Raw genomic sequence first — 24,440 nt, forward strand, 5'->3', positions numbered from 1 at the left:
CTGTCAAATCTATCCATAGGATATTCATAGTATTTTTTGGTCTCAGTACCATACCAGGGATGCTGCCACATCTTCCATCCTTTTCACCATGGCCATGCTACAACATCCAGGCTACACTGCTCTTCGGGTCTTTGAGTAAGCTTAAGGCTTACAAATCAGAGCAGATTTACTTAAAGCTTAAGAAATGACGTACATGTCATATAAAATCGAACATCTAATATTTTGTAAATATTTGCAAAGTTCATCATGCTCATTTAAGGGAATGTCATCTTCTTTCCAAATTACATCCTTGTTTTTTTTGCTTCTTCTGACAACCAGAGAAAATCTAGAACCAGTTTTTCCTTGTAAAATATAAGCAAGGACTGGGAGTGAGAAAGGCAAGAAAAAGATCGGGGGGGGGGCCTATGTGCTTTTGCCAAATTATATCAAAATAAAGGAAGACTATGTGCTTTTGCCAAATTATATCAAAATAAAGGGCTCCTTTTATTACAACTTAGACAGAATTTCCCCATTCTGAGAGGGGGCATCACCTGCTGGAGATGTACATAACTGCTCCAACACTGGAAGTTTTTAAGAAGAGACTGGACAGCCATTTGTCCGAAATGGTGTAGGGTTTCCTGCCCGAGCATGGGGTTGGACTAGATGACCTCCAAGGTCCCTTCCAACTTTACTATTATTATTATTATTATTATTATTATTATTATTATTATTATTATTATTATTATTATTATTTCGTGGTTATCTCTAAAGGGCAGTCGTGGGATTTTTCTTACGAATGTTCTACACCAGGGGTAGTCACCCTTGGCTCTTTTATGACTCGTGAACTTCAATTCCCAGAATTCCTGAGCCAGCTTAGCTGGCTCATGAATTCTGGGAGTTGAAGTCCACAAGTCATAAAAGAGCGAAGGTTGACTACCCCTGTTCTACACTAAACTGAATAGGCATAAAGAATCAGATGTTTATCAAACGACTAGGAGCATCCAGAGGAAAGTGTCCTTTCATTCCCAGTGTACTATTGCTCCTCCAGGCTTTTTATTTTTAGAGCCACATTTGGCTGGCAACTTACTTGAATTTTGGGTAGTAATAAAAAGATCTGAACCAAAAGAAAATTAGCCTTTTCCAACTGTGCAGCAATGCGAGAATTTTAAAGCTACTAGTGCTTGCTGAGACTGAAGTAATATTTATGAAATTTGTTCTGTACCACGTTTTTACAAATGTAATGTTATTGAAATATTTTTAAAAGAGTAAACATTAATGCAAGCTAAAAATAAGAGTAAAAAGGAAAAAAGAAAAGGGAAAGGGAAGCAATGAAAGAGAAAGCTAAAATGCAAAAAGAAAAAAGACAGAAGAAAAATAAAAAATAACGAAAAAAGGTAAGTGTCTTCCAATCTGCTTTGTAGCACTTATAAATACAATTATAGATTTACCTATTTCTCAAAAATTATGTTGTGACTCTCTTCTTTGTGTAATCTATCCCATCTACTTGTCAAAACTATAGTGCCTAAGTATGTTTTTCTGCTTTACACAAAAAGTCCATAAGGTTTCCAGTCAGCAGTAAATGTAGATAATTGTCTTTTCTCTCATCAAACAGGTTAATTTGGCCATCTCATTCACCAACCACTCCTCTGTATTATCAATTCTTTCAAGTATTCAATTATTGGTTGAAGAAAGGATCAATACTGTCCCAGTCATAGTTTGTAATAATTTGCCCTATCTTCAGACTTGTTATAATTTTATTTAATAACCTAGCTAGTGTTGCAATGGAAAATTATATTGGGACCAAGTCCAATTCTCCTTAAAAAAATAACTCTCCCTACTTAAAGGATCAGGAAGTGAAAACAGTGGGAAAAGTTATGCAGTAAGTCATGACTTTAATGTTCAAAAGATTGAACATTATGTACATCAAACTTCACAGAAGTATATCAAGGTCTTACATACAAATTAAATACTCTGCCAGTGTTGTGATATCTTTAGCTACAACATTAAACTTACAACATGTCGGGGTAAATTAGGTTGTCTTCATATAAGAGTTTCTAAATAAGTCTCTTACTTACTTACTTATTTGTTTATTTATTTATTGCTGATCTTGATAGTAAAAGCTATAAAATGGTAAAACATAAATATATCTAAAAAGAATAAAATAGAATAGAATCACAACAAAAAATAAAATTACAGTTGAAAGATGGGAGCAGGATGTGTGTGTGTGTGTGTGTGTGTGTGTGTGTGTGTGACTTTCTCTTAATCTATGAACTATGTCCAGTGTGATACTCCTTCCTTACTTCCCTCTTGTAGACCTCACTGGATGAGTTTTTAAGGACTTCTCAAATTTGTATGGCCCATTTGCATATGCGCAAATGAGGCTGCTAGAGCCGCACCAGTGTGCATGGCCCCGTTTGCGTCCACACAAACACATACACCAATTTGGAAGCTGCTCTCCTTCCCTCTGGGCTGCAAGCCCGGAACGATTGGAGACCTCTGTTCTAGACTGTCTGCATTAGAGACTAGTTGGAGATCCCTCAGTTCCTTTTACTATTACTGATCATAGGAAGCAGTTTTGAAGCAGTTTTGGTGAGTCTGCTCTCATTTCTCAAATGCTACTGGAAGCACTGCTTAAACCCATTGAGAGGTATCCTGAAAAGTACAAGTACAAGTATCTCCTGTACATCTTTTGATAACATCTATGGTAGCACAGTGGTTAGAATGCAGTATTGCAGACTAATTCTGCCAACTACCAGCAGTTTGATCCTGACCGGCTGAAGGTTGGTGAAATGAGGACCCAGATTGTTGGGGGAAATGTGCTGATTCTGCAAGCAGCTTAGAGAGGGCTGTAAAGCACTATAAAGTGGTATATAAGTCTGAGTGCTATTGCAATTGTTATAATTTAAAAGAGAGAAAGGCAAGCAAGTGTTGAGTTTCCTAGTCAGTATATGTAAAAGAGGTCACATTACTTTATAAAAAACAAATCCAGCAATATTTAATAAAGATTGTGTATATAGATAGCTATATTTATTTCAGTCATTTACCAGTCTAAAATCACATCAAGAATTACAATCATTTTGGAGCTTCCGGTGGTCAACGACGTCAGATCTGCGGAGCACAGCGCGCATCAGCTGGCCCGCGGCTCAAAATCCCCTTCCCGGGCGAAGGGAAGGGGTAGAGACCACACGAATAGAGGTAGAACCTCTTAACCCCCCCTGGATTCTTTTTTTGGGGGGGGTAGAAAGAGTGTTCCCTCGGAGTTCGTGCTTTCTCTGCCTCCCAGCTGTCTTTGTTTCTTCGGAAACAAAGTGAAATGCCGCTACCATCTCCGCGCTTAAAGTTTTCTGGTGAGTGATCTTTAAAGTGGACAGAACTGTTTAAAGGATTTTACTTAGAGTTAGAGTTGTATTTCTTTTTATTTTTCTTTTAGCTTATGCTGATTCTTTTTTCTTTTTTTTCGGTGGAAAGTGAGAGTGAAAGTAAAATGGCGTTTTGAAAGTGCTTTTTTTTTTCCCTTTCCGGAAAGAAAGAACGCACTTAAATGAGCATAGTTCTTTTCTCTTTCAAGTTTCTTTTTTCCTTTTTCTTTTAAAGCGCTTTGGAAGTTCTTTTTTTTTTTGCACTCTCCCTGGTCCTTTTTTTAATTTTAAGGATTTTAGTATCTTTTTTTTAAGAAGAAAGAAAGAGAGAATAAGACTTTTAAAAAAATGGCTTCAAAGAGACAACCAGCTTCTATAGTCTCTAAGGTGGTTTCTTCTCCTGTAATTGCAACTGTACAACAACAACTTAAAGTTACACCACTAGTGCTGCAACCTAAGGTTACACCTCCATCTTCTCCTCCCTTGCCAGCCTTGTCTGTACAAGATATTAAAGATATAATGGGAAATGCCCTATCTCAAATCAGGGAGGAAATGAAGCAGAACAGAGCAAGTCTGAAAGTAAAGAGGAAATGAAGGACCTTTTTAAACAGAACAAAGATCTTCTTGAACAGAATAAATCTGAAACTAAAGAGGAAATGAAGGAGCTTTTAGTGGAGAATAATATTATTCTGAGGCAAGACATAGTTACAGCTTTATCAGGATTGGCTTCTGTGGTCATGAAGTTAGATTCCAGAGTGGAAGAAGTTGCAGAGAAAGTAGATCTCCTCGAGTACAAATTTCAAGATATGGAAAAAAAGATGGAAACTTCACAAGAGGATATTCTTATGTCTCAGTATAGGCAAATGGAATATGCTTTGAGAATTAGGGGTCTTAAAGAAGATATGAATCAAGACCTGATGGAGATGGTGATGAATGATCTAGCTGTTGTTCTGAATAGGGATAAAGATGGATTACGTAGAGAAGTGGAAAAAATTTATAGAGTTTATTCTTGGATTGCGAAACAAAAGAATTTGCCAAGAGATGTGGTGATTTACTTCTCAAAGAGGTCTCTGCGTAATGAGATTATACAAGCTTTTTATAATAAGAGGTTCCAGATTGCTGCCCAAGATGTTATCATCCTAAAGGAAATCCCATCTAAAATTTTAAGAAATAGAAAAGATTTTGCTTTTTTAGCTAATGAACTTAAAAAAAGATTGATGCCATTCAGATGGGAGATTCCGATGGGTATTGTTTTGAGCCATGCGGGGACACGTTACAGACTTAATACGGTTGCTAAAGCCAAAGAATTTTATAATACGGTCCTGGGAGCAGGCTCATCTCCATTTATGATTCAGAAAGCTTTGGGTGGCAAAGAGGTGGAACAGCAGTCTGAAGGACTAGGTTTGATGGCTGCTGGAAAATCACAGGTGGAATGGCTGCGCCAAACAGAGGTCAAAGAGCAGAGAATGACCCGCGCAGCACATAAACGTAAGGAAAAGGAACAACAGAAGAAAGAAGCTAAATAATCTTCTCATGAGAGTGTTTCAATGCCGGTGGGAGGAACAAGACCCAAGAGTTCTGCAACACATTCTTCAGTGGCAGATCTTCAGGCAGTTTTCTCCAGGCTCCTGGTCAAGGGAGATGGCAAAGTTCCTGACCTGGAATGTTAACGGTCTCAATTCTCCGCAGAAAAGAAAGAAAATCTTTTATTATTTAAAGCAACATAATAATGATATTATCTGCTTACAGGAAACTCATATTTTACTTAAAGATCAAAAATATTTAGCTAATGCTCGCTTGGGATCTCATTTTGCATCTCCTGCCCCTGGGAAAAAAGGGGGTGTGGTTATTTATGTTAAGCAAAGTCTACCAGCTTGCCTGGTAGAATCAGATTCTCAAGGAAGATATGTTATGATTGAACTTGGTCTATATGGTAAGAAAATACTTATAGTGGGATTGTATGCACCAAACCAGCAACAGGAACAATTTTACAGATTGTTACATCAGAAAATAACTTCGCTGGACTATAGGTCTGTGATATTAATGGGAGATTGGAATGGTGTTTTAGATACACAAAAGGACAAAAAAGGTTCTTCTACCTTCTTCAAACAGGCTAAATTACCTAAAGCCTTTTTTGATTTGAAAGAGGACTGGGAGTTGAGGGATTATTGGCGTGAACGTAACCAAGAGGAGAGAGATTTTACCTTCTTCTCAGATAGACACCAATCTTTTTCAAGGATTGATTTTTTCTTGATTACAACTGACTTATATAATAGGGTAAAGAATGTAAAAAATTTTCCTAGGTCACTGACGGATCACAGTCCAGTTTGGATGGAATTGGCTGCTGAAAAAGAGGAGAGGAGATCCTGGAGGGTGAATGAGAACTTATTTAAACAAGAAAAAATGTTCAAAAATTAAAGAAGTTCTTAAAGGATTACTTTGCTTTAAATATGTATAAGGGAACATCAATGTCAATGGTATGGGATGCAGGTAAAGCCTTTATGCGTGGGATTTTGATAAAAATGAACAACGTTCATAGACAAAAGCAGATTCAGAAACATAAAGAACTGGAAGATGAGATTAAACTAAAAGAGAAGTCTTTGATTTTAAATCCTTCAGATGAAAAGGTTAGAGAAGCTATAAAGCTGTTAAAAACACAATTTAATATGTTGATGGCTGATCAAGCCGCAACTAATCTAATGTTTATGAAACAAAATACATTTTGTAATGCTAATAAACCAGGGAGATGGTTGGCCTACCAATTAAGAAAGAAACAGAGACAGAGAATTATAGATAAAATAAATTATAACGGTAAATTAGTGTATCAGAAGGAGTTGATTAAGAAATCTTTTCTAGATTACTATCAGAAATTATATAAGAGTACTAATGTACAAACTTTAGATATAAATAATTATTTAAGTGAGGCTAACTTTCCTAAATTAACAGAAGATCAGAAACAAGAAATCAATGGTTTAATTACTAATGAGGAAATTGTGATAGCTATTAAGCAATTAAAATTAGGCAAAGCGCCGGGTACGGATGGTTTGACATCCATTTATTATAAAACCTTAGTAGAAGAGATGACTCAACCTTTATGTGAGCTTTTTAATAATATATTACAGGGTTTAGAGATTCCTCCGTCATGGCGCAGTGCTTTTATATCCTTGATTCCAAAAGAGGACCAAGATCTTACCTTACCAAAGAATTATAGGCCTATATCTCTCTTAAATGTGGATTATAAGATTTTTGCAAAAATTTTAGCTAATAGGTTTATGAGGGTTTTGCAGCAGCTTATACATAAGGATCAATCGGGTTTTATAACTGGAAGGTATATGAAAAATAATGTTAGACAAATTATTAACTTATTAGAATATTTAGACAAGAATAACCAAATCTCTGCAGGGCTGATATTTTTAGATGCTGAAAAAGCCTTTGACCAATTGAATTGGCAGTTTATGTTAAAATTAATTGAGGAGATGAATTTTGGAGAAAAAATATCACAAGCTCTAGGTGCTATATATCAAAAACAAACGGCACAACCTATTGTTAATGGGGGCTTGTCAGAGGTTTTCACAATAGAAAAAGGTACAAGACAGGGATGTCCATTGTCACCGTTATTGTTTGTTCTAACATTGGAAATTTTGTTGATTAAAATCCGAGAGTCGCAGGAAATAAAAGGAATAGAAGTTAACAAAAAAGAATATAAGTTAAGAGCTTTTGCAGATGACTGTCTCAACCTACTTATTCTGTAGTAAAGTTACTACAATTGATTTATCAATATGGATGTGTTTCGGGTTTTAAAATCAATAATAATAAGACTAAAATACTACCTAAAAATATGACTAACCGGGACAAGCAGATTTTGGTTAATTTAACAGATTTTGAAGTTGTTGATAAGGTAAAATATTTGGGGGTTACTTTATCTGTTTCTAATGTAAAATTGTATAAGAATAATTATGAAAAGTTGTGGATCAGGGTACAGAAAGATTTGAAGAATTGGGATAAGTTACAGCTATCTCTTATGGGTAGAATAGCAGTGATTAAAATGAATGTCTTACCAAAATTTCTTTTTTTGTTTCAAATGTTACCTATTTTAAAGAATGAGCTTAACTTAAATGAATGGCAGAAAGGCATTAATAAATTTATCTGGGCAGGGAAAAAACCAAGGGTAAAGCTTAAAATTATGCAAGATTTTCGTGAGAGAGGTGGACTCAAGGTACCGAATTTGAAATTATATTATGATGCTGTGGTCTTAACATTGATTAGTGATTGGGTAAATTTAACAAATGTAGAAATACTCCATCTGGAGGGTTGGGATTTACTTTTTGGATGGCATGCCTACTTAATTTTTAATAAAAAAAGTGGATCGAGCTTTTAAATCACATATCATAAGGATTTCTTTACTTCGGGTTTGGAGGAAGTATTATAAGAGTGATTTTAAAATACCTTTATGGGCCATACCTTGGCATGCGATAGAGGGGATAAGGAGAGGAGTTAAAATGGATAGGGTTTCTTATACACAACTACTTAGATGGGATGGTCAAAATTGGCAGTTAAAATCTTTGGAAGATTTAGTACATGAAAATATTACCTATTCATGGTTTCAATATAGACAAATAGTGGACAGATGGAAGATGGATTGTAATATGGGCTGGCTTAGAGAAGATGAAAATCTCTTTAAACAAGTAAAGGATCAAAGACAAACTCATATTAAGAGGGTTTACGGGGTTCTAGTGGAATTGGATTCAGAATCTGAATTAATTAAAGACTGTATGATTAAATGGGCACAAAATTTTGGTGAACCAATCCCACTGGATACCTGGGAAATTATTTGGGTGAGGAATGTTAAATTTACACAAGCCCAGAATTTAAGGGAGAATTTTTACAAAATGTTTTATAGATGGCACCTTGATCCACAAAAAATGTCTCTTATGTACCCTGATTTACAGCCTAAATGTTGGAGATGTGGTTGTTCGGACGCCACCTATTATCATATTTGGTGGTCGTGTAAAAACATAAAAGCTTTTTGGATTAAAATATGGTGGAATATTCAAAGAATTTTTAGAAGGAGTGTAAAATTTACCCCGCAATTATTTTTGTTAGGTATTGTTACTGATTGTGATGCTAAGGAGGTTATATTGATGTTAAATTTGATTACAGCCGCAAGGCTGTTAGTATGGCAATATTGGAAGAAGGAATCTTTGCCTACCTTGCAAGAGTGGTTTTTTAAAGTTTCTTATCTGGCGGAAATGGCAAAGATTTCGGCTTTTTTAAAAGAGCAATCGCAAGAGAAATTTTTTGTTGTATGGGAAAAATGGATAAATTTTATACAACATAAATTGGATATAAAAAAATATCATTTAGCCTTTTTATAATTTGTATATAATTTTTGATATTTTATAGATTGCTTTCTTTTTTTCCCTTTATTTCTTTTTTCTATTTCTTCTCTTCTTTCTTTCTTTCTTCTTTTTTTTTCTTCTTTTAAAATAATATATATTTTATTATTAATTATTTCATATGCTGTTAAAATTTGTTTAGGTTTCTTAAAATTTTAATTAAGCCTATATTCAGTTCTGGGAAGCTCGGGGGGGGGGATGGACGGGGTGGTTTGGGAGGGATTGGGTGAGGGTTGTTTTGTTTTTTTTTGTTGTTGTTCTCTTTTTTGTTATTTGTAAAAACTTTTAAAAATTTTCAATAAAAAAAAGAATTACAATCATTTCAATAATAGTAACAGAACCTATGAGATAGCAAAGATCTTAATCACTCTGGTATTTCTTTAGTGTGGTAAGGAGTGGTATAGAACCTATTAGAGTGCATGATGGAAAGCAATTTTTTTTTTATTTCTTGTGCTTGGACATATCTATACTTTGATACTTCAACCTAGTAAATACACATTTATCTTTGTGTGCTTCTGTTTGGGTTTGTTTGATGAGTGCATGCACCCACACATACAGATACATAAATATGTAGATAGATAAAGATCAGTGTGCAGGAAGGAAAGTGATTGGCTGCTGCTTTCCTGATCCAGGAAAGGTTACAACTGGTGCATAACACAAAGCTGTGCAAAGGCTTTCCTAGCCACCAAGTCTTTGAGCTGGAATTGCAAGACCAGGAGAAACCCCAAGTTGCAGAGCAGGTCTGTCTGGGGTAGTGCAACCTGTCCAGAACTAAGAATGTTTAAATCCTGTATCTTGAAGCTCTATGCACCCAAAGTCATTTGGTCTTGCCAATGTTCAGTCAAAGTCTGTTACCCCCATCCAGACCCCTAGAGCTTCCAAAAACTGTGAGAGGGCAGCAACTGCATCACTTGGATCACTGGTGTGTGTGTGTGTGTGTGTGTGTGTGTGTGTGTTGTGTGTGTGTATAAAGTTGAGGATTATCGTACTGATGATACCTCAGTCTATGGTGGTGAATGATCTCACCCAGTGGCTTCATGATAAAAAGGAGTAGGGACAGCACCGAGTCCTGTGGCATGCCAAAAAGGAATGGCCGTAGGCTGGACCTCTCACTCCCTATCAAAACTGATTGGGACTAGCCTTGGAAAAAGGAGCCAAACCAGTGCAAGACTGTGTTGCCCAACCCAAACCCTAGAGCAGGTCCAAAAGGATATAATGGTTGATGGTACTGAAGGCTGCTGAGAGGTCAAGGAGTATAAGGATGCTTGCACTACTTCTATTCCACCCTCTATAGCGATCATCAACAAGGGTGACCAATGCTGTTTCTGTCCCATTACCAGGCCTGAATCCTGACTGGAAGAGGTGTAGATAATCTATTTCATCCAATATCTTCTGAAGCTGCCAAGCAACCGCCTTTTCTATCATCTTCCCTAAAAAAGGAAGATAAATAACTGGATGGAAATTGTCCAGGCAGGTGGGATCAAGTGATGTTTTTAAAGGAGGGGGTAAACCAGGGCCTCCTTAAAAGGCCCTAGGAACATCACTTCTACAATAAAGGATATACCGCTGCTTGAACTAACCTTTACCGCTGCTTGAACTCACCTGACAGTCACCATTCTGGAAGCTTTCATAACCAAGAGGGATAAGGATCTAATTGACAGGAGTTTGCAGTGATAGCCTTGAGGACCCTGCCCACTTTATCAGATCCAAAGGATCAAACTGTTTCCAGATTTTTCCCCAGGCATATCACATGGACCTGCATCACACATGATTCCAACTGGAAATGAATACAAGCAACTTTGCTTGTTATGTGTTGAACAAATTCCTCTGCATGGTGCTGAAGATGATCACCCAAGCCCGCCTGTTCCAGGAGGGACCTGGTGGTCTGGAACTGGACCTCCAGGTGTAGATGCAACAAGAAATAATGCTGTTTCACTGCTCTTATTGCCATTGATAAGCCTTAATAGCAGCTCTAATATGTTCAGTAGGAATCATCCTTTGTTTTCCTAAGTGTCCATAACATATTTCAGAACCCACATCTCTTCTGTGAAACATGGGAGAGTTAGGAGTGATGGATTAAGAGAGGCCACATAGGGGTGATCTTTTTCCAGAGCTTGGCCACCCTTTGATTCCAGGATTACATCAAGGCTTCAGCAGGGTCATGTGGCAAAGCCCCTGGGATATCCCCCATTTTCCTCTGGAACCCCTTTGAGTTCATCAGTTGCTGGGGTGGACCGCTTAAATGGATCTGGCTTCCCTATGAAGGGATGGTGGTGGTATAGGAGAATCCCAAGGATACCAGGGCATGATCTGATCATGACAGAGGGGATAATGTTAGATTCCCTTACCAAATCATGTTACCATTGCTCTGACAAAAAGATCATATTTGGTATGTGACCACTGTCCTAAGTTGGATCCAAGATGATCTGGGATAGGCCCATGGCTGCCATGGTGGCTATGAACTTCTGGGCTGCTTCCAAAGCCAAACCAAGATATGGTAGGTTGAAGTCCCCCAGAACCATAATTCTGGGGAACTCCACTGCCAACCTCGAGATGGTCTCCAGGAGCTGAAGAAGAGAGGTTGCTGTGCAGCCAGGTGCATTAGCAACAATTCAAACTGATCTCATGAAACTTGAGAAGCAAGGCCCCTGAAGGCCAAGAGAGTTTCTGAATGACCACTTTCATCCCACCTCTCCTACCCTGGGGTCCCAGCTGGTGCCTAATCCTAAACCCGCCTGGCCACATCTCTGAAAGGGAAACACCTGCCTTGTTTTGACAAATAAGATGTTCTTTAATAATTATGATCATCAGCAAAAAAATGCAACAAGTGTTTCTTATTTCAAAATGAATGTCAGGCTGGCTGGGCTAATACATTGCCAAATCAGACAAGCACTTTAATGATGTAATGGTTAATTTTAATTATAATAGTACAATCTTTCTTTTTTAAAAAATAGCAATGATTTTGTTTTAGCTTCTTTTTGTGCCTGGGTGAATGTTGCATCAATCTGATGGCAAGATGAGGCATTTGTAAGCTTGCATAAAGTGGGACATACATGGAAAACTGTTTCAAGCTAAACTATATTGATCAGACATAAGTAATGGTTACCAAGGGATGGATAAATACCTCATATCCACCTGCGACATTAGATAAAATCTATTCCTACCCCTTAATAATCAGGCCTGCCTTTGGAAAGCTTCTCACGGTCAGATTTCCATTTAATGCTTCCAGCTTTTAACAGAAATGAAAAAAAAAAACAGTTCATGATGTATAAGAATTTGTGGCTGTATACAAACATTTCCAAGAAGTAACCCAGCAAATGTGTAATGTGTGATATCCTTCCTTGAATGCTTTTTTACACCCATTGGAGTTTTATGTATTTCATGTTTTTGACCTGCAATCATTGGAATCAATGCCCTACCTTTCCTTTGCTTTAGGCAATTAGTAAGATCTTGCCAGGTCTTTCACTGTGCTGCCAGGGTCTCTATCATAAGCATGTCAGCATGAATTCTGTCTGATATTATATTATAGCAGTTAATTTATATTTCTTTTTCTTTATTTTTCTGTACAAAATATGGGCATCTAATCATCTGTGCTCATAAATATTTCAGTTGCTGTCAAGCAAAATCAAGCTTCTAATAGTGAGTACCACACAAAGTGTACTAACCAAACAGGTGGTAAGAAAATAGGGGAACTCAGGCACCACACAGGTTATGTAGGAAATAAACACACGGTCAGTCATGAAGGACTCAAATGTCTATATACCAATGCACAGAGCATGAACAGCAAACAGGGTGAACTAGAAATTCAGGTTAATGAGGGCAGATATGATATTGTTGCCATTACAGAAACATGGTGGGATGAAACCCACAAATGGAACACACAGCTAGAGGGATTTAAATTATTTAAAAGAAACAGACCAAATAAAAGAGGAGGCGGAGTTGCTCTATATGTAAGAAATAACTACATCTCTACAGAAATAGAGCACAACAATGATGAAAACTGTCCTGAATGCATTTGGATCAATATAAAAGGGGAAAAAATGACATTGCATAGGTGTATACTACAGGCCACCTAACCAAACAGAGGAAATAGATGAACTTTTTGCTAGTCAGCTAACTAATGTATGTAGGAAGCACCTCACAATAGTAATGGGGGACCTTAACTACCCTGACATCAAGTGGAAGATCAAACAGATTCCTGTCAAACCTAGCAGACAACTTTGTCTCCCAAAAAGTAGAGAAGGGAACTAGGGGATTAGCCATTTTGGATCTAATTCTCACTAAGAGAGACAAAATGATAGAAGATGTTGAAGCCATAGGAACCTTGGGAGAAAGTGATCATGCAATATTGGAATTTAATATTATGGAAGCACAAGCAATAGGACACAGTCGGACTAGAGTCTTGGACTTTAAGAGAGCTAATTTCAATAAACGTAGAGAGGGCTTGGGAAGGATTCCATGGGTGAGAATCCTCAAGGGGAAAACAGCTCAAGAAGCTTGAGAAATTTTGAAAAGCAAGATAATAAAAGCCCAGTCCAGCACAATACCAACAAAGAAAAAAAATAATAGCTCTCAAAAGAAACTAACATGGCTGCATAAAGAATTCTCTGATAAATTGAAAGATAAAAAGGACAAGTATAGAAAGTGGAAAGAGGGGCAAATAACTAAGTCAGAATATCAACAAATAGCCTGAGCCTGCAAAGATGAAGTGAAGAAAGCTAAGGCACAAAATGAACTAAGGCTTGCGACCAAAGTCAAAAATAACAAAAACAGCTTCTTTCAACATGTAAAAAACAAGAAAAAAGTGAAGGAAATGATTGGTCCATTAGTGCAGAAAAGTGGCAAGAAGGTGACAAGCAACAGGGAGAAAGCAGAACTATTTAACTCATTTTTTGCATCTGTCTTTACACAAAGGGAAAAAACAGATCAACCTATCAAAATAGTGCCATAAAAAACAGAATAGAAACACAAGTGAAAAATAAAACATATAAGGAATTGTTGCTGGAATTGGGTATGTCTAGTTTAATGAAGAGAAGAACGAGGGGGGACATGATAGCAATGTTCCAATATCTCAGGGGCTGCCACAAAGAAGAGGGAGTCAGGCTATTCTCCAAAGCGCCTGTGTGGGGAAAACTGCACGCGCAGCAAACTGCCATACTTTCCCCCCACAAACCTCATAATCTTTTGATACCCTTTGTCCCAAGGAAGCAGCCAAAAGATCACCCCCTTTTGACTTAATACCTTACCTACCTAAATAAATAATATGCTTTAAGTTCCCCCTTATCTCTTCCTGTCTTTATCTCTTCCTGTCTTTATCTCTTCCTGTCTTTGTCAGTTCTTTCTCCTTTTCTAATCTACCTGTATTTGTTTTTACCTGCTCTCAACAGGTAACATGTTACTAGAAAATAATTGCTTATATGAAGGAATTTTTCAATTACTTTATGTCAACAGCTAAAGGTTAAACTTATGAATGTAAAATGTCAGCAGTTAATGGTAAAGCCTATGTATGTAAAAAGTATATAAGAAGCAATAAACTCAGAGTTTGTCAAGCTGTGTCCTGCAGCTTCAAACCTCTGCTCAAGAAATGCCTGAGTCTTTTTCTTAGCATCGTTACAACTGGTGCCCGAACAGGGACATCCCCTCCCGAGGGAAAGCAGGGACATCCCCTTCTGAGGGAAAGCAGCAACCAACATATTTAAAGTCGTCTGGAACAGACCCCTTGGTGCACCTTCTCGTCTTCTCGTCCTGCAAGATTTCTCAAACTGTAAGTATGGGCTGCGATATATCTCACCATCAGCAAAAGCATGTAAGAGAGTTAAAGTTTCTCTTACAAAAATCAGGAATGACAATGCCTGAAAGAGAGCTTAGGAAGCTAGTGAGTGAGGTAGGAAAAAACTGTCCCTGGTATCCTGAAAGGGGGATGCTCCAACTTAAGGATTGGGAAAGAATAGGTAACACCGTTCATCAGGAACCCTGAGCCTCAGTGGATGTTTTGCATTATTGGCATCAATGTCGCCATGCAGTGGAAAAATATGGGGCTGATGCAGTACAATTAAGTTCTACTCCCTCTCCAGGTTTTAATCATGAAAAGGTTTCAGTTCCATCAGCTCCTATATCTTCCATGATGGATGTGACACCTTCAGAGCAAAAGAATTCTAGATCTTATGTTTCCATTTGCCATGTATTAGAAAATCAAATGGTGAAAGGAGAGGGAGATATACAGGAAATAGCAGATATGCTCTCAGTTTGTCCTGTACTTTTGACTGGGCAGGTAGATACGAATGGAGCCCCAGTGGTTGAATATCGACCACTTTCTTATGCAATCTTAACAGAATTGCATACGGATATAAGAGACACTGGGTTAGGTTGTTCATATGTGCAAGGTATGTTAGAAGCAACAATGAGGAATCATGTTTTGGTACCAGAAGATTGGAAAACAACAATTCATATGTTATTAACACCAGCTCAGTATGTGATATGGGATAATGAGTTTAGACATCAATGTTCATTAAGAGCAGCAACTTCTGGAGGTGCTTACCTCCCAGAGCAGTTATATGGCTCTGGTGATTACACTCCAGTGGATGCACAAATTGTTTTGCCTATAGCTACTCTTCAAATATTCTCTGAATGTGCTTACAAAGCTTTTGGAAAAGTTCCTATAATTGGGAAACCATCTCAAGCATTTTCAAATATTCGTCAAAAGGCAAATGAACCATATGCAGATTTTATTAACCGTCTGCAAGATGGCTTGAGACGACAAATTGATAATCCTGATTCCCAAGCTGAATTGCTTATGAAATTCGCTAAAGAAAATGCCACCACTGAATGTAAATGGGCCATCATTGGATTGGGAGCAAAACCAGATTTAGCAGAAATGATAAAAGCATGTCAGGATATAGGGACTGTTTCTTTTCAAACTAATCTCTTAGCTGCAGCTCTTACAAAACCTCAGGGGAAATGTTATAATTGTGGTAAAATTGGACACTTTAAACAGGATTGCAGAAATCCTGGGGAAGGAAAGTATGCCTCCCGACCATTTAAAAATAATGCTGGGAGATGTCCAAAAACAAAATGCCCTAAGTGTAATAAGGGATTTCATTGGGCTGATGAATGTTGGTCGGGAAACTTCAAAGCGGGCCGGTCTCTGGCCCCGGTCCAAACAGAGACCCTTCAGTAATTCCATCAACAATTAACAATAGCCCTGCTGCCACTAGAGGGAGTGCTGGGATAGATTTAACTATCCAACAAGAAGTGTGTTTCAAATTTCCAGGAGAAATACAAGTAGTTCCTTCACAACTTTCTGGACCTCTCCCTTCTGGATATGTTGGATTAATTTTGCCTCGATCTAGCATGGGAAAAAAGGGAATTTTTGTAATACCTGGAGTAATTGATTCTGACTATACAGGTGTCATCTTTATTCAATTATGGACTAATATGCCACAGAATTTGCCAAGCAATACTAGTCCTGAACAATTGCTCCATTTCCCCTATTTTGTCCCTGCAGGGGGTCGTGATAGGGATTGAGGGGACGGCAGGTTTGGTTCCACAGATCCTGTTGTAATTGCATTAACCACAATGGCCTCTTCCTCTGTACAAATTACAGGCCTTAAAAATTCTTGTTCAAGAACAATTACAAGCCAAACACATTGCCCCTTCCACTAGTCCATGGAACACTCCAGTTTTTGTTATCAAAAAGAAGTAGTGAAAAGTTTGTAACAAAAAATTTTCCTGTCTCTTTTGTTTTTCAACTGGCTGTGTTGCTTTAAGAGCAAGATAGACCAAAAGAAAGAAGGGGGGGGGAACTGTTCATTTTAAACTTTTTTTCCTTCTCTGCTTAGAATTCCAGTTTGCGAATGGAGATGAAATTTAATCCCCGCTCTTGCAGTTTCAGCTGGCAAAATTTAAGTTTTGTAAATGTTTAACCTACTTAATAGAAATTTGTTTCCATCTTTGATTAACTTGGAATTTAACTTATTGACCAAAGGAAAACAACCTAGAGATCTCATTTGTAGTTCCAGCATTTACCACAGTTGAGCAAATTAAGTACTTGAGTACTCAATTTGTGGACAGAATTCCACATAGGAATTGTCACTTAACACTTTTGATATTTCTTACTAGTAAGCTACTTACAGGAGTATTTACTGTGTTAGAAGCGCAAAAAAGTATATTGTATTGAATGGATTTACTTATCCCATCCCAAAATGTTTTATCTTTTATCCAGGCTGTTGCTGAAATAACCTTAGGACACAATCAAGCTTGTCCTTGAAATGGGACTGATTTAATTAATATTGTTATTTCTATCCCAAAATTTGATTTTCAATTTTATTTTCAGAATAACTTATCTCTTCAATGCTGAATATGTAGGCTGTATTTCATATCATCTGCCTACACTGCAGTACAATCCTCATCATAACGCTCAGAATTATCTGCTGCTATTTTAGCTTTCCACACCTTTTCTCAACAGACTTTTAACTTAATCTCTGATTCTCATTATGTGTGCCAACTTATTTTTAATCTTACAGGTGCTTACATCAGGCCCAGGATCAACTCCAATCTTATGGCTTTGTTTTTAACTTTACAGCAGCTATCCTTTGTTTCTCACATATGTATCGGTCCTTTAAGGACTGCCTTCATAAGCAGTTAAAAAAGGAGGGATCAAGGGTACCTAATTTGGCATGGATAACTCATCAAGTCAATAAAGTCTTAATAACTTTAAACCAGCTAAATATTTCTTTTCAAAACACTACTGCCTACCAGTGTCACTTTCAACAGAAAGCTGTGCTTCCTAATCCATTGGTATATTATTGGCAATTGCCTGATAAAACCTGGCTAGGTCCAGTTCCTTTATTAACTTGGGGACGAGGCTATGCTCTGTGCTTGCTCCTACAGGCCCTCTCTGGATTCCAGCCTGGTGTGTGCGACCAGCCAAAGATGTCATGGCATCAAGTCCAGAACCCAATACTGGAAATGAAGCAGGTGACTCTTCAGACAGCACAACGTCCCTTTCGCTCTCACCATCGCAGTTGACCAACAACCTGGGGCGATGTGAAAAACCTAACATCCAAAGCACAGGAGGTTCTGAGACAACAGGGAAAAGAACCTACACCAGAGAATTTATGTGCTGCCATATTTGTGGTTTTGACTGCAAATTCCTTAGTCATTCTTTGCCTCTTTTTCCTTAATTGCTGTGTGGGGGCTCAAGCCCTCCCACCTCATCTTTTAGAATCACGGATGAAATATAATATTTGGGTGCAATTAGCTAATGTAACACAAGTGACAGACTTTTGTATTTCTGAATCATATGACATGGAAAATCTATTCTCTACCTGTCTTATACCTGTGTGTGTGCCAGCTTCAGTTTTTTTGTGTTATTTCAATGTTTCTGATCAATCTGGCGTTATTCAAAAGCAAATTAAATGTTTTACATTTATTTATGAGACTTATATACCGCTTTAAGTACAAGCACTCTCTAAGCGATGTACACCAGTAAGCAATGTATATATATATATATATATATATATATATATATATATATATATATATATATATATATATATATTTACATTGCCCCCAACAATCTGGGTCCTCATTTTACCTACCCCGGAAGGATGGAAGGCTGAGTCAACCTTGAGCCGGTGAGATTTGGACCGCTGACCTGCTGAACAGTCAGCTAAAGTGGCCTGCAGTACTGCACTCTAACTGCTGCGCCACCTCGGCTCTTATGCATAACTTGGTTTCTGATTTAAAAATTGATACCTTAGGAAATTGGTGGAGTGCTCTATGGTCATGGCTTCCCATTGGCCTTCTTGGAAAGATTGTTCACTATCTCATTATAATAGTTGCTGTCCTTATCAGCTGTTGTTGTTTATTTCAATGTCTTTTCTCTTTACTTAATAAGATGTCTTGCAATCTTCCATACTAAACTAAGACCCACTAACTACTCCAGCTTAAGATGATGTCTTCACTAATAAAATAAAGAAGAGTGAGATGTGGGGAAAACTGCACGTGCAGCAAACTGCCATGCTTTCCCCCCCACAAACCTCATAACCTTTTGATACCCTTTGTCCCAAGGAAGCAGCCAAAAGATCACCCCCTTTTGACTTAATACCTTACCTACCTAAATAAATAATATGCTTTAAGTTCCCCTTATCTCTTCCTGTCTTTATTTCTTCCTGTCTTTATCTCTTCCTGTCTTTGTCAGTTCTTTCTCCTTTTCTAATCTACCTGTATTTGTTTTTACCTGCTCTCAACAGGTAATATTTTACTAGAAAATAATTGCTTATATGAAGGAATTTTTCAATTACTTTATGTCAACAGCTAAAGGTTAAACTTATGAATGTAAAATGTCAGCAGTTAATGGTAAAGCCTATGTATGTAAAAAGTATATAAGAAGCAATAAACTCAGAGTTTGTCAAGCTGTGTCCTGCAGCTTCAAACCTCTGCTCAAGAAATGCCTGAGTCTTTTTCTTAGCATCGTTACAGCCTGAAGGCAGGACAAGAAGCAACGGATGGAAAGTAATCAAAGAGAGAAGCAACCTAGAACTAAGGAGAAACTTCCTAACAGTTAGAACAATTAACCAGTGGAACAACCTGCTTCCAGAAGCGGTGAATGCTCCAACACTGGAAGTTTTTAAGAAGAGACTGGACAGCCATTTGTCCTGCCTGAATAGGGGGTTGGACTAGATGACTTACTATTATTATTATTATTATTATTATTATTATTATTATTATTATTATTATTATTTAATCTTCCAAATTATTTTCTTTTCTCTTTTATTTTTAATCTTATCTTTATATGATGCATAAGGAATAATTTGACTTTGAATAAATGTTTTATATCTTTCCCATTCAAAAAGTTGGGCACTTGATGTTTCTGAATTCAAATCAGAGAATTGTAAGGTCTCTACTGGCATTTGTTGTACAAATTCTTTATCATTCAATAGGGAAATGTTGAAATAGTAATTTCTTGATACCTTAACCAGTTTCTGAAAGACAAATTTAAAGGTAACTGCACTATGATTGCATACATAACAAACATCAATATTGTATTCTTGAATTTGGTGATTTAAAGTCAATGATATTTAAAAAAATCAAGCCTAAAAAATACCAGTGCATTCTTGAATAAAATGTATATTCATTTTTAGTTGAATATTTTAAACACCAAAGTCTACTTAATTCAATTCTTCCATATAAGTTTTAATTGTTTCCCTCAGTAATGATTGTTTTATTTCATGCTGGGGATCAAGCCCAGGGTCCAACTCTTCTATTATCACTTTATCATTCCTTGAATGCCTATGCAAATTTATCAGCACCACCTTACAATGATACTATGAAATGCATGTCAATTTTTTGAAGGCACCTGCTTCTCTTGCTGGTTTGATGATTACTCATACAGGCTACCATAAAAGGGATTGCTGACCAGCAAAGTAGTTTATGAAAGTAAGGATTTATTTATTTATTTATGTATTTATTTATTTATGTTTTAATATATGTATATATTTATCTTTTATTATTGTAAGCTGCCAGAGTTACCTGGTGGTAAGATGGGCAGCTAATAAATTTGATAAACAAGCAAATAAACAAATAAATAAAGCAGGTATATCACTCAATTCATTCTTGCCAGTCCTAAAGATTAAAAAGGAAGACTACCAATCTCAAGAAGAGACATTCTTATATGAGGAAGTTTAATCCAACACTAATAAAAACAGAAGAAAAACTATAAAGTGTTATCATGCAAAAATATAGAATAACATTAAAAATATATTCAGAATAAGAATATAGCTTATTTTTCTGAGATAAGCTTTTAGTTTAAAAAGACTGTCTGAGATTAAAAGAGCAAGAACAGTTTCAACAGCAATTTAATCCTTTTTCTCCTGGGATTATAAAGGCTGTAGAATATCCAAACAAAACCAAAGGTAAAAGTAAACAAGGTTGACTCAGGCTTCCATCGTTCCAATGTCAGTAAAATGAGGGCCCAGATTGTTGGGGGCAATATGCTGAGAGAAGGCTGAAAAGCACTGTGAAGCAGTATAGAAGTCTAAGTGCTAAATGCTACTGCTATGGTTGAACAGTCAAGGAAAGAAGGATGTGTTGCATTGAACGAGAAAATACTATCATGTGATGCCATGGTTAATTTATGAGTACTGGGTTAATTAGCTAAATGCTTTTAGCTAAAGCATTAAGAAGTTTGTCATGTGAATACAACCACAGTGAGCTTTGGTAATCCTGTGCGGATTAACCACTCAAACCGGGTATTTTATTTCCTTCTAATTCACTCTTTTTTCTCTCAACATCTGCTCATAAAAATACAGACTTCTCTTTGAATTCCCTTTCCTAACTGAGCAAAATAAAGTAGTGATTTCTAGGTTGTCACAACTTTATGTCCAGCATTACAGGACAGGGTAAAGTGTTTAAGCACTATAGACTTTTTAAATATAATATCTCAGCTAGCTTTTCAGGTTTTATTTACTGATTTATTCAATTTATATAGCCACCCATCCTACACTTGTGATCAGAGTGACATACACAAGTAAAAGCCAAACAATCCACAGAATTAAAACAAGTAAAATAAAGTTAAAATGGTTAAAATAACTATAATAACAAAAGGATGGGGAGAGTACATTCTCAACTTATATGCATGCAACCATTCAAAGGGCTCCATAGTTCCATGAGATCTCCAGACCTGAGGGCAGAATCAAGTTTTAAGGGCCTCCTGGGAGGGCAAGAGAGTTGAGGCCAATTTCACCTCAGGGGAATGATGTTCTAGACTAGAGGGAGGTGACATACCGGTAGCAGAAAGGCTCTCTCCTGGATCCGTCAAATGAAGCTTTTTGGTCAATGGAATCCACAAATGTTCCTCCAGCCTCCTTAGATTAATTTTAAGTGCGCTTTTAGGAATGGTTTGGTCTAAGACTGTATGGTAGTCTGGTGCTCACCAATTAGGTAATGATTCAACCAAGTAATATATTAAGTTCAGTGAGGGCATCACTGCTGTATGGTATATGGGATTTTGCCAAAAATTCAACCGTAGCTCTAGCACTGTTGCTTAACTATTTACTTACCTAAGCAGACACTCCATGGCATTTTGTTTTACTGTATTTGTGGTTTTTATGTTATAACCTATAAAGGAGATATGTTTCAAGCATTTCTCTCATTTTCAGAAATAAATGTAATTATTTCAGACATAAGCATAGAAATGTAAGCAGAGTTGGCCAGCATTTCTTCTCCATGATCAATGAGGGGTGTATAGCATTAGTTGCCAGCCAGGGCTAAGTCCCTGATCTTGTTCTATTGCGTTGCTGTTTAAAGAAAAAAAAATCGATAGATTCTTGCTAAACTACCACATAAACATAGGAATACCAAGGTATGTTCTAGTAATTTCCCCGTCACTAAAATCAGAATGAAGAGTTTGTAATTCCTTGGGTTATAGAACATAGAATATTAGAATTGGAAGGGACCTGGGAGTTCTTCTAGTCCAGTGTTTCTCAACCTTGACAATTTTAAGGCTTGTGGACTTCAACTACCAGAATTCCACAACCAGCATTGCTGGCTGTGGAATTCTGGGAGTTGAAGTCCACATGCCTTAAAATTGTCAAGGTTGAGAAACACTGTTCTAGTCCAATGCCCTGCTTGAGCAGGGGACCCTATACCATTTCAGACAAATGGTTGCCCGATCCCTTTTTGAAAGTCTTCAGTGATGGGCCGAGCACTCACAACTTTTGAAAGCAATCTATTCCATTGGCTGATTGCTGTCATCATTAGGAAACTTGTCCTTAGTTCTTTTTTTAAAAAAAATATATTTTATTGGTTTTTAATTTTAACAAAAAGTACTTAAAACGCCCCATGGTGTTTGGGTAAACAAACATTTCAAGGTAAAAAAACATACATAAACAGCTCAACTTAATACATTCACTATCATCTCTCTATTTCTCACAAATGACATAATAGATTTAATATATTCCATTTCTAGCTTAAATTTCTATTACTACTCAACCTGTTTTAAAGCTTTATCAATTTAAAATTACCTTAATCAAATATTGTTTTACATCAACAAATTATCACTTCAAGTATCTCTACCAAGTTTATTCAAGTTCTTAATCTCTCTCAGCCTCTTCTTATCCCTAATCTCATTTATTTCTTCTTCCATTGATAACTAACTTGATTAAAAAAACAATATTAAACTTTAATTCCTTGGGGATTAAATTAAATTGGGGATCCCATGGGGGTACCCTTAATCTGTTTATACATGATGCCCTGAAATGTAAAATAGGTTTTCAAGCCCTAATGACCTTGTGGACCTTTGGGGATTGTGCTTGAAAACCTATTTTACGTTTCAGGGCATCACATATGAGCAGATTAAGGGTACCCCCATGGGATCCCCAATTTCGAGCATTATAGCTGAAGCTGTTTTGCAGCAATTAGAGCATGTGGTGATGTCCCAGTATCGCCCCAAGTTCTGGGCCCGCTACGTGGATGACACTTTTGTCATCATTAAGAGGAGTCGGAAAACTGACTTTGTGGGCACACTTAATTCAGTGTGTGCGGATATACAGTTTACAGAGGAAGAAGAACACCAGGGTAGGTTGGTGTTCTTGGATGTTCTAATCCACCGCCAACCCGATGGTACCCTGAGGACCAAGGTCTACCATAAACCCACACACACTGATAGGGTCTTACATTATCACAGTAACCACCCGGTGGCCCATAAAGTCAGCTGTATTAGAACACTCTTTAAGAGAGTGGACTCCCACTGCAATACAGCCAAAGCCAGAGTGGAAGAAAGGCAACACTTCTTCCATGTCTACAGGCATAACGGGTATCCCACCAAATGTATTAAACACCATGGTGCACTGTCTAAACCCCCCAATGGTTCACAGATGGAGGCTTTACCATCTCAGACGACACGTGTCATCCTCCCTTATGTTAATAACGTCTCGGAAGCCACTGCTAGGTTTTTGGCACCCTACAATGTTAGGGTGGCACACAAACCTAACCGGACACTGCGCTCTTGCATTATGAGACCCAAGGATCCACTCCCCACAGTGGAGAAATCTGGGGTGGTGTACAAAATTAATTGTAATAACTGCCCCAGCAATTATGTGGGTGAGACCTCTAAGAGGGTTAAGACAAGGATCCAAGAGCACAAGTTGGCCATAAGAAGAGGGGAGCAATACTCCCAAATTTTGACACACATGATAGAGTCTGGCCATAGGTTTGATTTTGATGGGGTGAAGGTGGTGGCCAATGACACCACGAAGAGTGGCAGATTACTAAAGGAGGCCTGGCTCTCGTGTGAAGGATCCATCAATTGCCACATAGACCTATGCCCTGCACATATAGCGTTGAAGGCATGGGAAGCTTGCACCCGACCACCATGGCGTAGACAATTCCATAGTGGCAGTCCCATTCCCTCACCTCAGAGAATTAATACCCACGGGAATAACAACTGACGATTAGAGACTTTCCTGACTGTGAGAATGGAGACACGTCCACCACATATGGAGAAACCCATCAACCTTAAGGACTTGACCCCCATCGACTTGGATACTCCCTCCACTCCCATGGAAGCCTCCATTACTATTGATTCCTTTACTTGCCCGTCAGGGACGCATTCGTGCCCGTGTGAAGTGGCGGAAACATTGCAAGACAGAAGTAGAATGGTGCGCGAGTTGGATTCCCCACCTTATTCCCTGCATCCGAAGGGAGC

General features: G+C 37.6%; 1 protein-coding gene across 1 annotated transcript in view; it reads right to left on the reverse strand.

The window, feature by feature from the left end:
* Positions 1–21,663, reverse strand: part of LOC120304355 (cysteine-rich secretory protein-like) — a 41,724-nt gene extending 20,061 nt beyond the window's left edge. Inside the window, exon 1 of the mRNA XM_039334816.1 lies at positions 21,521–21,663. The gene's annotated coding sequence lies outside the window, so the exon portion shown is untranslated. The remainder of the gene's footprint in view (positions 1–21,520) is intronic.
* Positions 21,664–24,440: the final 2,777 nt, after the last annotated feature.

This window comes from Crotalus tigris, unplaced genomic scaffold (genome assembly GCF_016545835.1).
Source record: "Crotalus tigris isolate CLP2741 ecotype Arizona unplaced genomic scaffold, ASM1654583v1 scf7180000017634.973608, whole genome shotgun sequence".
Taxonomy (NCBI): domain Eukaryota; kingdom Metazoa; phylum Chordata; class Lepidosauria; order Squamata; family Viperidae; genus Crotalus; species Crotalus tigris.